This window comes from Lissotriton helveticus, chromosome 6 (genome assembly GCF_964261635.1).
Source record: "Lissotriton helveticus chromosome 6, aLisHel1.1, whole genome shotgun sequence".
In the NCBI taxonomy this organism is placed as follows: domain Eukaryota; kingdom Metazoa; phylum Chordata; class Amphibia; order Caudata; family Salamandridae; genus Lissotriton; species Lissotriton helveticus.
This window is the reverse complement of record NC_136067.1, coordinates 865,812,117-865,831,082: the sequence shown is the minus strand read 5'-3', so window position 1 is coordinate 865,831,082 and position 18,966 is coordinate 865,812,117.

Here is an 18,966-nt window from a genome sequence, read left to right as displayed (position 1 = left end):
GTTTTCTTGTATATATTTATAAATTATTAAAGTTTTATAATCTTACTACTTTGTCGGAGTGCTATATATTTTTAATGTGACACATAATTGTAAAAACTTTGATGTACAAAGAGTCATCCCTGGAATCTTCCGCTTCACGCTCGGTCCCCTCCCCAATCACAATACAGGATGGTTTTCAGATAATAGCAACGCTTCTGCTGTGACGGATCTCATCGAGTGTGGGCCTTGATCTACTATAACTCCTTTGAAGAGGGGTGATTCTTTACAGCTGTGGCCATAAACTACATCTGCAGGGCTAGCTGATAGCCTAGGACCGGCCTGGACAATCGGACACAGAGGAAAAGGAGTGTCAGAGGGTGCGGTAGTGAATAGGGAGAAAGGGAGGTGTCGGGCGGGCACAGGGTGTGATTCTCAGGGAAGAGCAGCGCAGATGGGGGGAGGTTTATTACCCATGCATAAGACAGAGAGCGGGGGTGACCACTGCCTGGGTGAGATGCTTGCGAGGGTGGGGAGCCATGCTAAGGATCGACAGCGTGCACAGAGTGGGTCTGGTCAAGGCATCTAAAATGGCTGCCGTGCACGACAAAAGTGTGGCATTTGAAAAAAGACAAGATGGCGCACACAATGTTTTTCAACAATTCCTGATTTCCTTCGAATCGAACGTTAACAGACGTTGGGGCATATTACCAAAGTTAAGCGATATTTATCCCTAACGATGCATTGCAAAGATTTTTTTACCGTCAGAAATTATCGCAGATAAACCTTGCTATTATCAAGGTTTATCGCAAATACGATAAAAAACAACCGCAATGCATTAATATCGCTGAAAACTCAGCGATATTCATGCATTACCGAGCTAATGCTCTTAGCCATGTTATCCACCTCCCATTGGATAACATGGCTAAGAACTGCTCAGGGCAGCTGTTACTTTTTGGAGATATTCGCGCTTATCTCGAATATTTCCAAAAGTTGATAATAGGAGATAGCGATGTTAGCGACTGTTTCCAGTCGCTAACATCTTGGCATGCCCACTTTGCATGTCATTAGTGATAAATATCACTCACATGCAAAGTGGGACCCAAGATGGTCGCTATCTCCTACTAGCCGTCGCTAACTGGTGTTAGCAACAGCTAGGTAATACAGATATAATTTTATCTCCGCGAAGCGGAGCGCTGTTACAGATATATATCTTGTTTTTGAACGTTAATTTCTCAAAATGCACTGAAGCACATATATTGAGACATAGCAAAGGCACATCGGGCTACCAGTCCCTAGGAGATAGCGATGTTAGCGACTGTTTCCAGTCGCTAACATCTTGGCATGCCCACTTTGCATGTCATTAGTGATAAATATCACTCACATGCAAAGTGGGACCCAAGATGGTCGCTATCTCCTACTAGCCGTCGCTAACTGGTGTTAGCAACAGCTAGGTAATACAGATATAATTTTATCTCCGCGAAGCGGAGCGCTGTTACAGATATATATCTTGTTTTTGAACGTTAATTTCTCAAAATGCACTGAAGCACATATATTGAGACATAGCAAAGGCACATCGGGCTACCAGTCCCTAATATTTTACCAAGTTTCGTGCAAATCCATTCAGCCGTTCGATTATTATTATTATTTTTTTTTTTTGCCCCGCGGGGCCCTTTTAAAACCTCCACATCAAACCTAGGGGGTCAGCGAGGATCTACTATGCCCCCTTATGGTCATTTGCCCCTTCGCTTTGGCCTCCTCTTGTCTCTCGATCCTACCGAGAGACAAGATGGCGGCCGCTACGTACTGTTTGGAATGTTTACAGACACCGGAGAGCCAATCAGCTTCGCTTCGCAAAGCTCTGTAACGCGAAAAGTACGCGAAGCGGTGCGCTGTTACAGATATATATCTTTTTTTGAACGTTAAGTTCTCAAAATCCACTGAAGCACATATATTGAGACCTAGCAAAGGCACATCGGGCTACCAGTCCCTACAATTTTGCCAAGTTTTGTGCAAATCCATTCAGCCGTTCGATTATTATTATTATTTTTTTTTTTTGCCCCGCGGGGCCCTTTTAAAACCTCCACATCAAACCTAGGGGGTCAGCGAGGATCTACTATTACCCCTTATGGTCATTTGCCCCTTCGCTTTGGCCTCCTCTTGTCTCTCGATCCTACCGAGAGACAAGATGGCGGCCGCTACGGACTGTTTGGAATGTTGACAGACGCCAGAGAACCAATCAGCTTCGCTTCACAAAGCTCCGTTGCGCGAAAAGTACGCGTCCTGGGCCGCTGCCCGGTCCGCTGTTACAGATATATATCTTTTTTTAAACGTTAATTTCTCAAAATCCACTGGAGCACATATATTGAGACCTACAAAAGGCACATCGGGCTACCAGTCCCTACAATTTTGCCAAGTTTCGTGCAAATCCATTCAGCCGTTCGGGCTAAAAGTGAGGCCAACCGCCCTATGGAAAACTCAATGTTAAAAACACGTTTTGGGACCCCCCTTTTTTCTCGGCCCCCACTGGACAAACCCCCCCCAAATTTTCAAGGGCTGCTCAGAAACAAAATGTGCCATTTTCCTGAAAATTTCAGCCAATTCCGTCCACAAACGCCAAAGTTATTAGACATAGAATTTTCAAAAAACCCATAGAGAAAAAATCCTAACTATATATACCTACTGGCGACCGCCAGTAGGTAATATATATATATTTATTCACTGAAAAAACCATAGGTTATAGACCATATATAGTTAGGAATTTGCATTTACAAAACCTTAAAAATTCACTGAAAAAACCATAGGTTAGAGACCATATATAGTTAGCTGGACATTTTATTGACATAAAACCAATGAAATTCCATATATAGTTAGTTGCACTAACTATATATCGCGCACCCGCATTCCACTGCTGATGATGTCACATATTACATCATTCATGACATGGTCAGTGACATCACTGATGACATCACTGATGACATCTCAAATGACATCACTGATGACATCACTGATGACATCTCAAATGACATCACTGATGACATCATCTAGTGTCTGTGTGTTTTTGTAAAGTTTAAATATGTTTTACATATTGAAGAATGAGTGGATGTATGGAAGACTGAGTGTGTGTATGGCTGGCTGGGAGGTGTGTGACTCTGTGCATATCAATGTGTACTTGTATCAGTGATTGTATAAGAGAGTAAGTATGTGTTAGTATATGTGTGAAAAGTATGGTGTTCTGTGTTTAACTGTATAGATGAGGAAATCGAAGTGTGATTGATTCTTCACAGGACTGACTAGGTGTATGAGTGCATATGATAGTGTTGTAATAATGAGTGACTGTATGTATGAGTGATTGTATGGGTGAATGAGTGAATGTGTGTGTAGACGTAGGAATCAGTGAGTGCGTATGTAGTAACTGGTATTGGTGTGTCATGATGTCATCAGTGATGTCATTTGAGATGTCATCAGTGATGTCATTTGAGATGTCATCAGTGATGTCATCAGTGATGTCACTGAAGTATGGTGTTCTGTGTTTAACTGTATAGATGAGGAAATGGAAGTGTGATTGATTCTTTACAGGACTGACTAGGTGTGTGAGTAACTCCATGGATGAGTGGCAGTGTGTGAGTGTCTGCATAGGTGTATGAGTGCATATGATAGTGTTGTAATAATGAGTGACTGTATGTATGAGTGATTGTATGGGTGAATGAGTGAATGTGTGTGTAGACGTAGGAATCAGTGAGTGCGTATGTAGTAACTGGTATTGGTGTGTCATGATGTCATCAGTGATGTCATTTGAGATGTCATCAGTGATGTCATCAGTGATGTCATTTGAGATGTCATCAGTGATGTCATCAGTGATGTCACTGACCATGTCATGAATGATGTAATATGTGACATCATCAGCAGTGGATTGCGGGTGCGCGATATATAGTTAGTGCAACTAACTATATATGGAATTTCATTGGTTTTATGTCAATAAAATGTCCAGCTAACTATATATGGTCTCTAACCTATGGTTTTTTCAGTGAATTTTTAAGGTTTTGTAAATGCAAATTCCTAACTATATATGGTCTATAACCTATGGTTTTTTCAGTGAATTTCATTGGTTTTTTAAAAGCTAATATCTATAGCTGTAAAATATATTCTTTATTACGTGACGTATTACGTAGCCACGTGAGACGCCTCATGACGCGTCGCATAACCGTGACGTATCGGCTCTGCAGCGCAAACAAAACCCGTAACGTAAGCGTGCCGGAGCACGCTTACAGATATATATATTTTTTTTAACCTTAATTAGACAAAATCCACACGTGCACATATCTTGAGGCCTTGCAAAGGCACATCAAACAAACAGTCCCTACAATTTTGCCAAGTTTGCTGGAAATCTATTCCCTTAATTTTTTTTTTACTGTTTCTCTTAGTTTTCCCCTTGTTACGCTTACCGGGGCGCTACCCGGTAAGCGAACCGGACGCTCCAAAAACACAAGATGGCGGACTCCCGTTACGCTGCCGGTTAGCTGCCCGGTTCGCGTACCGGGAAGCGCCTCTACCGCGAAAAATCGCGGGGGACTTTAATATCCCCCTCATCAATCCTAGGGGGTCAGGAGGGGTTTACCTTGCCCCCTTTCCTTCATTTCCCCATTCTTTTTTCACCACATCTTGTCTCTCGAACCTACCGAGAGACAAGATGGCGGCCGCTCCGGACTGTTTACAATGTTGACAGCTACGCTGCCGGTTAGCTGCCCGGTTAGCTGCCCGGTGAGCTGCCCGGTGAGCTGCCCGTTCGCGTACCGGGACGCGCCTCTACATCGTAAAATCGCAAAAATAATTTTTTTTTTTTTTTTTGCCCCGCGGGGCACTTTAATATCCCCCTCATCAATCCTAGGGGTCAGGAGTGGTCTACCTTGCCCCCTTTCCTTCATTTCCCCCTTCGTTTTTCACCACATCTTGTCTCTCGATCGTACCGAGAGACAAGATGGCGGCCGCTCCGGACTGTTTAGAATGTTGACAGACACCGGAGAGCCAATCAGCTTCGCTTCGCGAAGTTCCGTTACGCGTCAGGTACGCGAACCGGGGCGCTAACCGGAGCGCTGTCACAGATATATATATTTTTTTAAACGTTAATTTCTCAAAATCCACTGGAGCACATATATTGAGACATAGCAAAGGCACGTCGGGCAAACCATATCTACAATTTTGCCAAGTTTCATGTAAATCTATTCAGCCGTTCGAGCTAAAAGTGAGTCCAACCGCCCTATGGAAAAATGAATGGGAAAAACGCGTTTTGGGACCCCCCTTTTTTCTCGGCCCCCACTTGACGAAACCCCCCCAAATTTTCAGGGGCTGCTCAGAAACAAAATGTGCCATTTTCCTGAAAATTTCAGCCAATTCCGTCCACAAACGCCAAAGTTATTAGACATAGAATTTTCAGAAATCCCATAGAGAAAAAATCCTAACTATATATACCCACTGGCTATCGCCAGTAGGTAATATACATATATAAACATATATAATCTGCATAGCTATATAAATATAAATACATGCATACATATACATATATGCATACATATGCATGTTATTTACATGAAAGTTTTAAAAACACTAATAAAAGCAAAGCTAAAAAGCCACCTCATTACAAACAGAATGGCTTTAACTTAAACGAGGGCGAGATCTATTGCATTTTCAATGCTTGTTTACTTTGGTTCTATCAAGAAGGCATTCAGATGTGTCACACATTTGCCATAAATTCTGAATGTTAGCACTCTAGTTGCTCATTAGATCACTGTAGTAAAGCTAGTGCTCACCAGGGAAGTCTGCTGCTAATCATGGTTTGCAGCCATTTTCCCGCATTTTTTATCCCGCAGACTTTCAGTCCGCATACCATTATCCCGCAAGGTCATTGACCTCGCATACCATTATCCCGCATTTTTTCAAAACGCATGTGCATTTATCGCGCATGCCTTTACAAAGAATTACATTTTAAAGGCATGTATGGTAAATGCATTTGCGTTGTGAAAACCATGATGACGAGAGAGGTTAGTGGGTTTGTGTTAATTTTTTCGTGGGTTAGTGATTGTGTAGTGTAGTGTAGTGTTGTGTAGTGTAGTGTTGTGTTAGTGTAGTGTAGAGTTGTGGTAGTTGTTTAGTGTAGGGTCATGCTGGGGGTAGTGTTTTAGGGTTTAGGGTTGTGTTGTAGTGTTTGTGTAGTGTAGGGTCATGCTGGGGGTAGTGTTTTAGGGTTTAGGGTAGTGTTGTAGTGTTTGCGTAGTGTAGGGTCATGCTGGGGGTAGTGTTTTAGGGTTTAGGGTTGTGTTGTAGTGTTTGCGTAGTGTAGGGTCATGCTGGGGCTAGTGTTTTAGGGTTTAGGGTAGTGTTGTAGTGTTTGCGTAGTGTAGGGTCATGCTGGGCATAGTGTTTTAGGGTTTAGGATAGTGTTGTAGTGTTTGCGTAGTGTAGGGTCATGCTGGGGGTAGTGTTTTAGGGTTTTGGGTAGTGTTGTAGTGTTTGCGTAGTGTAGGGTCATGCTGGGGTGTAGTATTTTAGGGTTTAGGGTAGTGTTGTAGTGTTTGCGTAGTGTAGGGTCATGCTGGGGGTAGTGTTTTAGGGTTTTGGGTAGTGTTGTAGTGTTTGCGTAGTGTAGGGTCATGCTGGGGGTAGTGTTTTAGGGTTTTGGGTAGTGTTGTAGTGTTTGCGTAGTGTAGGGTCATGCTGGGGTGTAGTGGTTTAGGGTTTTGGGTAGTGTTGTAGTGTTTGCGTAGTGTAGGGTCATGCTGGGGTGTAGTGTTTTAGGGTTTTGGGTAGTGTTGTAGTGTTTGCGTAGTGTAGGGTCATGCTGGGGGTAGTGTTTTAGGGTTTTGGGTAGTGTTGTAGTGTTTGCGTAGTGTAGGGTCATGCTGGGGGGTAGTGTTTTAGGGTTTTGGGTAGTGTTGTAGTGTTTGCGTAGTGTAGGGTCATGCTGGGGGTAGTGTTTTAGGGTTTTGGGTAGTGTTGTAGTGTTTGCGTAGTGTAGGGTCATGCTGGGGGTAGTGTTTTAGGGTTTAGGGTAGTGTTGTAGTGTTTGCGTAGTGTAGGGTCATGCTGGGGGTAGTGTTTTAGGGTTTAGGGTAGTGTTGTAGTGTTTGCGTAGTGTAGGGTCATGCTGGGGGTAGTGTTTTAGGGTTTAGGGTAGTGTTGTAGTGTTTGCGTAGTGTAGGGTCATGCTGGGGGTAGTGTTTTAGGGTTTAGGGTAGTGTTGTAGTGTTTGCGTAGTGTAGGGTCATGCTGGGGGTAGTGTTTTAGGGTTTAGGGTAGTGTTGTAGTGTTTGCGTAGTGTAGGGTCATGCTGGGGTGTAGTGTTTTAGGGTTTTGGGTAGTGTTGTAGTGTTTGCGTAGTGTAGGGTCATGCTGGGGGTAGTGTTTTAGGGTTTAGGGTAGTGTTGTAGTGTTTGCGTAGTGTAGGGTCATGCTGGGGTGTAGTGTTTTAGGGTTTTGGGTAGTGTTGTAGTGTTTGCGTAGTGTAGGGTCATGCTGGGGGTAGTGTTTTAGGGTTTAGGGTAGTGTTGTAGTGTTTGCGTAGTGTAGGGTCATGCTGGGGGTAGTGTTTTAGGGTTTAGGGTTGTGTTGTAGTGTTTGCGTAGTGTAGGGTCATGCTGGGGGTAGTGTTTTAGGGTTTAGGGTTGTGTTGTAGTGTTTGTGTAGTGTAGGGTCATGCTGGGGGTAGTGTTTTAGGGTTTAGGGTAGTGTTGTAGTGTTTGCGTAGTGTAGGGTCATGCTGGAGTGTAGTGTTTTAGGGTTTTGGGTAGTGTTGTAGTGTTTGCGTAGTGTAGGGTCATGCTGGGGGTAGTGTTTTAGGGTTTAGGGTAGTGTTGTAGTGTTTGTGTAGTGTAGGGTCATGCTGGGGGTAGTGTTTTAGGGTTTAGGGTAGTGTTGTACTGTTTGTGTAGTGTATGATCATGCTGGGGGTAGTGTATTAGGGTTTAGGGTAGTTTAGTTGTTTAGTGTATGCTAAAGGCATATTCGTTCTAAAAGTTTTCGTTATTTTAATTTGCGGCCTAATAGTACATGCGGGATTTTTTTTGCGGACTGATGGTATGCGGGATTTCGTCATATATTCGCTAATCATGCTTTCTATGGCAAAATGAACCCCCTCATTTTGTTCCTTTTTAAATTAAATGTTTTAAGAGTTACCACTTTATTCCAATCAAGATGGCTTCAGGTGTGCCATACCTTTGTAATAAGTAGGACTGTTAGCACTCTAGTTGTTCTTTAGAACACTCTGGGACATTCTGTCATTGGGCTATAGTTGGGCTACATCTGGCTGATATTTGGGCTACATTTGTGTTTTTTGTCTCTGGTGGCCATCTTTGGGCTACATTGGGCTACATTGGGCTACATTGGGCTACATTTGGGCTCCAACATATATATAGCCCAATGTAGCCCAATATATATTTTTCAAAGTTAATTTTCGTAAAAACCACTGGAGCCTATATCTTGAGACATAGCAAAGGCACATCGGGCTACCAGTCCCTACAATTTTGCCAAGTTTGGTGTAAATCCATTCAGCCGTTCAGGCTAAAAGTGAGGCCAACCGCCCTATGGAAAATTGCATGGGAAAAACACGTTTTGGGACCCCCCTTTTTTCTCGGCCCCCCCTTGACGAAACCCCCCCAAATTTTCAGGGGCTGCTCAGAAACAAAATGTTCCATTTTCCTGAAAATTACAGCCAATTCTGTCCTCAAACGCCAAAGTTATTCGACATAGAATTTTCAAAAATCCCATAGGAAAAAAATCCCAACTATATATACCTACTGGCTATCGCCAGTAGGTAATAAATACAATTCATATATGATAAATTCCAATGTATGAACAAATATGCATGACAGATGATATTGTGCAAATTAGAACCACATATTGATACACATTATGGTATAACCTGAGAAAAATATAACTTCAATTTATATATGCAGAGTGATCAGAACAGTTTATATAACTCGTAATATTCTGCATGGGCAATATTAGGCTAGAAATGATTTAAGCCGTATGTGGAGACACTGGTAATGATTGTTGAATACCAACATTTTTCGGGCAAAGCCTTCTTCAGGATTTTCATACCAGTGGTTACTCTGCTCAATCTTTAGATTGTATTTTAAATGCAACCAACCCTCATCGTTCGAAATTGGACACTCTATTTATCTGTGCTGTATACCTCTTCATTCATGAGAATGATGATTTAAATCTTTAAAAAGGTCTTGTGCCATAAGGGTCAACACGAAGGTCTTGCCCTACCTCTTCTATTATAGTGTGTACCTTAATTGGCCTCTGACTTTGTATCCTGTTCGGTACTTTCGATCTGAGGCTTGGAGGATGAATAGTTAACCTTAAAAATTGACACAGCGTACATTTCCTGCGATGGACTGCGATGTTGAGGGTTGCGTTAAGTAACTTTTGCAATGGTTATCACACGTTCTTGAGTATATACCCCATAGTTGTTCTGGATGTTTTTCAAACTCCTGTGTCCAGACCACAAAGATGCCAGAAGCACTTATACATCTTCTACCTGTTTTAATATATTAGAGGGGTGAAAAGTGCTGCTTAGAATATATTGCAGGTCAACGTGAGTCAGATTACATGTAACTTGGGTGAAATACAATGCAACTAAAAAGTGAAACAGTTTTACAGTGTTGCAAATGTTGCTTCTGACTCCTGTGATGGCACAAGAGGTCCTTGGAGTTCTACTGTTCGTAATAAAAATATATATTATTTAATTCTATTTTCGCCCAAAAAACAAACTTTTTACATTTATGTTTGAATATGCTTTTTTCCCTTATAGAACAGCATACTCTTTTGGGACATTTTTCTTCTTAAAAAGACATAAGACCTGAATTTAAAGTTTGTGCTCAGCTGTGGGCAGCCCATCCTCGGCGCTCACCTGAGGCGCCGGGTGCGTTTCTAGATCAGAGTTAATCAAATCACAGAAAACTCAGGGGATTTGGAAGAAATCAAATAACTTTATCCGAATTGCAGGTAGCACAAGGGGTTGCAAACTGTGAAGAGAGACGATGAAAGGATCATCCCCAGTGACATTTTAATGCTGGTGGATAGTGAGAAAAATGTCCCTGCCACAGGGCTTTCCTCTAAATATAGAAACAATGTCAGGAGGCATTTGACAAACAAAGCTTCCGTAGTCAGATCCGGTTTCTGTCTCGTTGTGTATTCCCGCCATTCTTTCACAATCCATCTTGCCAGCTGTCTCCCCAAGGAACGTTTGGTCCCAGAACAGAATGACAAGATAAGGTGTCCAATCCCGCTTCATCAGTAATCCCCTGAGTAGGCGCTCACGCTGCCAATTATCCCTTTGTACTGACATTAGCTCGGCTGCTCCATCAGGATTACCTGTCCAGCGTGACAACACCTGACTGCCCTTCCAAGCGCTCTAATCTCCCATTTCTCAAAAGTTTGGAGTTGCTTATCATTCACATACTGTGCTAGAATTACCGATGAAACTGTACGCCTTTCTGCAGAAAAAAATGCTAGTCTTATTTTGAAGCAACCTTTATCAAGCCTTGACAAAGCCAATAGGTCTGGATTTCCAATGCCAACTATATTTGGGCATGTCTGTGTTGCCTGATTAAAGCAAGACTTCTTGGCTTTGCACACCCAGGATCTGAATCAAAATTCATGCATCCATCATGACCGTGCTCTAATTTAGGAAAAAGTTGAATACACACCTATTTAAAGAGCACTATATCAGGGTGTATTCACAATACACTAGGGGCCTTATTTATGAAGGCCTTGCGCCGCCGGTGCGTCACTTTTTCCCATGTTAAAAGTGACGCACCTGCGGCACAAGGCCTTCTTAAATAAGGCCCTAGGTTTGTGGCAAACAAAGAACACATACATACATTCATTATTACATTCATAAATGCTTGCGTGCATTAGATTTGCCAATGGTTTTTGTTTAAGTAGCTGGTCTCTGTGCCCTTTTGTGGGAATGTCTGTAAACATATATGTGTGTACATATGTGACTCACAGACAGTACCCCACTAAAACATTAAGAAGGTCTGCTGCAAAGAAAAATTACAAAAAACACAATTGACAAGCCACTTTGTCTAATGTTTTGGCAATGCTTAGTTGCATTGACGCTTGCATGCTCAAAGCAGTCATTTTGGCCTGTAGAAAAGCCATTAAAATATGGCTTTCATTGACACACCTGAATCTGAATGCATGCTCATGGGTAGCAACACAAGCATGCACCAAGGTGCACTGGTGACCCTTTTGTCTCAATTAATGTATCTCTCCATCATGGTCATTGACTAAATATGAACTATAAAGTAAAAATAAAAAATATAGAGAGCAGCAGAATGTAATACAGAAGTGAGTGGCTCAGTAGTACTTTGCAGCTGCAGGGCTCTAAAAAAACCAGAAGACAATGTTGAGAGAACCACTCATGAAATGGGAAGCCACAGAGCATTGCGAGTGGGGTGCGTGAGGGCAGTAGGGTCAGCTAGTGCTGGTGCAGGAATGAGGCTGTTCACCTCCATGGAATCGGTGGACTAATAACAACACTAATGGGCACACCTCTTAGCCACTACCTAAAGCCAGCTGACAATCCTTCATTGAACATTTGCATTTCGTATTTCACTGCAGGGGAGCTGGAAGTAGTTCTATGATAGCTGGATGCACGACAGAATTTCAGGATAAGCATTGATGATGTAAATCAAAGCCACTTAGAACTGTGTGTGCTTTATCATATGTGAATACCGCGATCCTCTGTCATGAATACAGCCCTTGTGGACCAATGTTGGGCATCCTTGTTTTGTACTGAATTTTTAGGTAGGTGATGTGGTCTGCCCACTACATAGACTGGAGCTCCTCTTCTTTCTGGTGGCAGGATTGATAACCTACAACTAAAAAGCAAATATGCACAGTATATTGGCAACCAAATTCACAGTAACTATGTTTCTCTGGGCTGTAATGTAATTACTAAACATGTACTTGTTATAGGCTTATGTGGTCTTATGCCAGATTACTTCCTGGAGTATCAAGATAGGGGAGAAGGGTGCCTCATTAGTGCCACTGTTCCCATCTGCAAAGGGTTCATGGTAAGCACTGTTGTGCAGCTCTGAAGTTTGGGTGCAGAGCATCAGAGGTGTTGCTTCGGATGCTGTGAATCACTCTCACATCCTCACCCAGCGAGGTCATCACACAATATGCTGTCATTTTATGGTGGGGAGGGAGGACCAAGCATAACTTTGGCTAAGAAGTTCAGACTATTATAAGGGTGCAGGGCTCTTTAGCAGATGTAGGATCTGGATTGGCAAGTTCATTTATTGTGGAATATAGATAAATTCGTTTCTCCGGTTGCAGGACCTTTGCTGAGTCTATGTTATAAATGATTTATCTAGTATCTTATTTCAAGAGACTTGGGCTATGAATATGTGTCTGGCAGATGCTTTACAACTATTTCTTTTTTCAGCTGTTGCGTTTGAAGAGGGCTGTCCTTCTGGCGATTTGTCTGTTTGTATTCCTGTCCTTGCCCCTTGCACGATTACTTATTTGCCCTTTAACTCTACAAATGTAGGGCCATATTTTCAAGAAAGGGCGATACATTATCGCCACTTTGATCGGCAGGAAACTGCCGCTAAAGTGGAGATAATGGGCTTGATAATATGCCCTTGTGAATTCCCATAGATGCCCAGATTAACACCACAACCTGGGCTTCTATGGGAATTCACAAGGGCATATTATCAAGCCCATTATCGCCACTTTAGCGGCAGTTTCCTGCCGATAAAAGCGGCGATAATGTATCGCTCTTTCTTGATAATATGGCCCTCAATACTTTATGCTTGACTGTGCCTGATGTACAACATATCTCTCTAATCAACTCCTACAATAAGGAAGTTGGAAGCACACTTTTGCCTCATCTAGACAACCATTTAAATGTTTTTGGTAGCGAGGAAAAACATTTACGTGAAACCATATAGGACTCTTTGTATACCGTCATAGAGAGTGATTCAAATGCCAATATTTGGACTGGTCTTGACCAAGAATTGAGAATATGCAAACATTATATATTTGATGGGATTCCAGATGCCAGGGTTGAGAATGGCAAAGCTGATTGCCAGGATCGGTTTTAGATCCATTTTATAAGCTCCCAGGGAATTATTAGTTACTCTTGGCACTGCCTGCCATGGATGTTCCATTTTCATAAATGCATTGAAACAGCAGACCAGCCCCTGAATTTGTTCTCGATCTCCACTAAGTTTGTTGGTTTGCAGCTCTTTTTTAACTTTCAAGGACGTGTTGTCTCCATTTGACCTGGTTAACTGTTGTAGATTGTAGACAATCTTGGTCTCTTTAGGTTAGTATCCAGACACTGTTGCCCTTTTTGCTGCTCAGCATAGGACTGCCTCAGAATGATTTTGGCTGGGATGGGGATGTACTCCCTCTGTAGGTTTGAAAGAGGTGTCAGGAAGGGTTGCACATGAGCATTCCCCTCTGTTCCTCCGATATAGTATTCAACTATATTCCAAGATTTTGTTATTGAGTGTGCAGACTCTCTGAGGTTGGGTAACAGACGATTTCTGCTTTTAATTTATGCGGATGACTCTGTGCTTTTGTCACATACCCCTAATGAACTGCAAAGTTTATTCACTCAATCCAATATCCAATTGATGTTTGCCTTTAACAACTTATGATCCTTACTCAATTGAGAACCTCTTCAGAAAGATAGTTTGACTCCACGCTATTGGAGGTTAAGACCAATGTTGTGATAATCTCAGATTTTTTTTGTCAGAATACTCGCATTGTTATTTTTGCAATAACGGGAACTATTCCTTTAATAGCACGAAGGTCACTGAAATTCATCACTGAGTGTGGATATTTTGTTGTGAAGGACAAAAAACAGTTGAACCTCTGGCCCTCTCATTAATACGCACCTCTACCAAGTTCACCATACCTCCAAAATTGGGCCAAACCTTTGGATTTATGTGCAGGGGTATAGCTTCGGAGGGGTTGGGGTGTTACACCTCCCTAATAAATATATTTTCTGATAAATAGTTGGGTACAGGTGCTTTCAGTCGGTTATTGTGAGATGGCAGTCAGATTTCACCAGGTGTGTTTAAATGCATACACACAAAAACGAACACACACACTCTGATTCTCTGTTTTGATAGTCCTCAAAATATTGGTTATTTGACAAAATATGGTATTCTCTCCCTTACTACTCCTACCAATCCGCATTCCTCTCCCTTTCCAGTGCCCCTTAGGCCCATCTCATGCACCCTGCTTGTTGTATAATGTATTTAAACATTACATGCCAGCCTGATTGTCAGAAAATCTAAAGCTCACCTCCCCAAGCATACTGACCAAGCTACGCCTGTGTTTATGTATTTACTAAATATGTAATTTACTGGGAAACCTTAGGTCTGACTATTTACTGATCTGTCTATCAGAATGCCTGCTCCCAAATTTCTATGCAATTAACATCAACAATTATATAGAAAGAGGATTCTTCCCCTTATCTCCGGCCTGAAGAAATCATGCTGCAGACCCGGTTTGGCTACTACAGACACCACGCACAGAATCCAGGCAGACTGTTACAGTATGGAAGCCACCTGGATGTCCACTGGGCGCCAATGCGATACGCCGTCCCCTCTCTTTTCACCCTGTCTTTGTGGCCGTCATAAACAATGGCACCTCGGGCCTTGGGCACTGCTGGGCTGCAAAGCTCAGAGCTCACCCCCACTGGGTCATTCAGCTGAGGCATATTACAGATATGTATTCCTGCGAGAGACTCTTCATGGGAGGCTCATTGAGTTAGGTTGCTTATATTACCCCAGTGTTAACCAGGCCACATTCTAGGAGTATTTAGAGAAGCAGCTGAGCACCTCCCTGCCTGCTGTCAGAGTGCTAGGTGGTGACTGTATTGTGTAGCGGATAGGTCCGTTGACAGGCCCACCCCTCCATTTCTCGACTCCCCAGTCCAGAGAATAGCTAACTACTTCCAGACATGGATTGACATCTGGAGACACAGGCACGGGCAAGCGCAGGAGGATTTTCTTTTCCCCCAGTGCATGGTCTACATGTTAGGCTTGATAGGATATTAGTCTCCCCAGCTGTGGTGGGAATGATTTCCAAGACATAATACTTAGCCTGTACATTTTTCAATCATAACCTACTTCTAATGCGGTTGGGCTGGGGGAGAAGATTGGCCCGATCCTCACCTGCTGACTTTGCTCAGAGTTGTTGCACAACCCAATCTTCAGGTAAACCCTGGGAGATGCCTTCAGCGACTTTTTCTAACACAATCAATCTACTGTATCCGTATTAGTGGTCCGGGAGGCATTTAAGGTGATGATCCGGGGACACTGCCTGCGCACACCGATAGGGGTCTGTAGATCCCTGAAAGATAAGCTCTTAAACATATAATCTAAAGTACGGGATCTGGGGACCACGGTGCTGCTGAATCCTTGCCGGAGCACATAGCACCTGGAGGTGCAAAAGCAGCACACCAATACTATGTGGAAACTGGGCTTCTTCTCACACAGAAAATATACAGCTAAGATACATATAAAGGGAGGCAGGGAAGCAAGGCTGCTGTCTTGGCTCATCAGCTCAGATTGCCAGGCTGATGTGTTTCAAACAATCAGAGGAGCAGGTGGCCCACTAAAGCACACATAGACTGACAATCATGATGTGTTCGTGCAGCACTAGAGAACGCCTCTTATTGTCCTCTTTCTATGTTTGCTATTGACTAAAACATACTTACCAAGATCCTGGCAAGTTGCCTACACCCCCATTTGCACCTGCTGATCCACATGGACCAGAACGGTTTTACACTGCACCGTGAAGCCTCCCTGAATATCAGATGCCACCACCGGTGCTGGATGAATTCACCACGGATGACTCCTCTGATGCAATTGTACTCTCAGTTGTTCTGTGCCAGGCCTTTGACACCTTATAGTGGCTATACATGCAGGCTGCAATATGATGCATGAACTTAGGCCTGAATGAGCTAACTGGATTGCACTACTATACAACTGGGAACAGGCAATAGTGAAGACCGAATGCAATATCTTGCTGCGCTTTGAAATCTGCACAGGCACAAGGCAAGGGTGTCCCTTATCCCCATTGTTGTTTGCATTGCCCATTTAGGATTTTTCTGGCATTTTTCAACAGAAGGGGCGAGGTAGGGTCATATCGCTGCATGACCAAGAACATAACATCTTCTTGTATGTGGATAACATGCTTTTATTTTTATGTGATTTCAAAACAGGTATACCTTGAGGGGTCTCGATGCTGCATCTGCTGGTGGAGGGGGAAGGCCTATGCACAAATTGGGAGAAGTCTTGTACGTTCCCAGTGAGAGAAAGCTGTGTAGACATCCTGCAGGCGATCCGGGACTGTGGTATCCCTTTGCAACCCAGGATTTCCAGGACCTCAGGGTAAAATTTTCCTCAAAATTATAGACAGTCGGAATGATAACCTAAATGGAGTACTCTTGAGAGGTAGCATAGCTTTCTAGCACACGCTGCAGCTTCTGCTAATGGAGCGAGGAGTGCTCACTAAAATGTTCATCTTGTCCAGGGTATTCTGCTTCTTTCTGAACCTCAAAGTTTGGCTACCCAGGTCCTGATTTAGGTTGTTAGACACTTTGGTACATGAGTTTATATGAGACGGAGGCAGATGTAGGACACTGTTATGCAGTCTTCAACGTCTGCTGAGAGAAACAAATTGCGAGCTGTACCATATTGTGGCACAGGTACAGTAGCTGGCCCGATGGATTGTCGGCACAATAGGGACGAACTGCCACATTACAGTACCCCACTGAAAGGGGACTCCTCATACTCCTCCTGTTGGCAGTGTGCCCCACCTGGGGTCCACTTCTGAGACTCTCCCAAATTATGCTGCGCTGCTGGTAGAAATATATTAAGTTATCAGGTCACTTACAGCCATGCTCCCCAGTATTGCAATTGGTGGACCTTCCAACCCCCTGCTGTGGTGCTCTCCTTCCAACACCTTGATGTGGTCCTCTCGCAACCCGCGGACTGATCGACCTATGGTCAGAGATTGCTATGAAGAGGGCAGACTGAGACCGCTAGATGGACTCATGGTAGATGCCGGCCTACCTGCCTCGCAATTCCTAATGTATATGACTGTTACCTGGGCAGTACAACTAATTAATGGACTCCAAAACTATTGGAAAGGTCAGCGCACTCGCTGGTATTCCCTTGGTCAAACAAGGTAAGTATGATTAGGAGCAGATTGGTAGAATCTCCTGAGTTTGAGATTGAATTTACCAACTGAATTTGTGCTTTATCCTCTGGCGGAGGGTGACATCTACAATCTGTACTCTGTGTAGATTTTCAATAATTCAAATAATCTTTCAATGATGATTTTGGTAAATTCTTTATTCTTTCCTAATTTTGTCTTTATATTGTATCCAATGATGTCCTTTGTAGTTAGTAATCACTGAATCAACATGACCATATATTCATCGATGTGACCAAGGCATATCGATGAATATGTCATGTTGATTCAGGATAAATAATTAGACAAAATCATTATTGAAAGATTATTTGAATTATTGAAAATCTACACAGAGTGCAGTTTGGAGACGTTACCCTCCGCCAGAAGATAATGCACAAAATTACCTGGGCAGTATGCACACTGTCACAAAGGGATCAGTCTGAGTCGCAAGTACACAAGGTCCTACAGATTGCCCTTACTTTCGTGGCCAGCCATTGGATAGTTTCTTGGCTCTATAAATTGGCACTACTCTAGTGCCAGGTAGATTTAACATGGCTTTGTTGGAGGTCAGAGACTGCCCTCAATCGAGGCTTGCAGGATAAGGATGGCTGAGGGTGCTGGAGCATCTCCACCCTACATCACATAATACCAGATTTAGTTACACCCAATTCTCCTTTTTCCATATGACATATCTCACCCCACACTGACTCAACACACTACAGGGCACTCTCAACCAGAAATGTCCCAGATATAGCAAATTGAATGCCAACTTTAACATATAACTTGGCCATGCCCAGTGATCATGCTGTACTAGCAGGAGGTGGTGACTGACTTGGAGCACACACTAGATTGGGAATAACTTTGGTGGATTGAGGTATGTCTCTTAGAACTGCCTTCCACCCTGAAGCTGATTCTTGAACTTAACACTGGTGTTGGCCAAGCACACTGCAGCCGTGCATTGGAGTTCCCCGGGGGAAAGCCCCACTGCAAATGGCAGAAAGATGTTGAGCGAGGGGACTAGCAGAGTAATCTACATTGAGGGAGTAAGAAAGTAGGGGTCTGTGAAATTGCGCGTTTGCAGAAGACTGGACATCCATTCTGGTGGCTTTTACAGGGGTGGAGGGAGAAGTCCCGTAACATTTTTCACTGGATGGTCCTAGGTTTAGATGGACATAAAACAGGGACATCGCAACCCAAACCCCACGTACCACTGAGAATGACATATGTATTTGTGATGGGAAGGAAACTATAGACATAAATCTGAGCATTAATTGACCCTGGACCTATTCCCTATGATTACTTTAAAGGGGGATTGTGGAGATCTATTAAAACAGTTGTAAATGGCCTTGGCTGCAACAGGAGCAGTGCTGTGTATTTTGGACAGTTCCTGGGGGCCACCACTGCGTGGCCTTGTGACTTTTAGACCAGCAATGGTCATTCCTCTGATTATGAATCTGTAATGCTGTTGAACTGTATAGCCTGCAACCACAAACAAATAAAGTTATTTTTTTAAACAAGGAAGAACTTGAGACATTCTTACAGGTATAGTAATGTCTCCAAATGCATATGTAATCCACTAGCATGGTGACATAAATATACTGTGAAACAAGTAGGTTTGCATGTTCTATGGTTGTTGCTTCTAAGATTTTACAAACGGATATTAAGTAATTTGTCACAAGATACAAATCATTAATCGTTTCATACAATAAGTGCATAATTGTTTTAGCCTGTGATACAGCTTACATTTTGACTACAAAG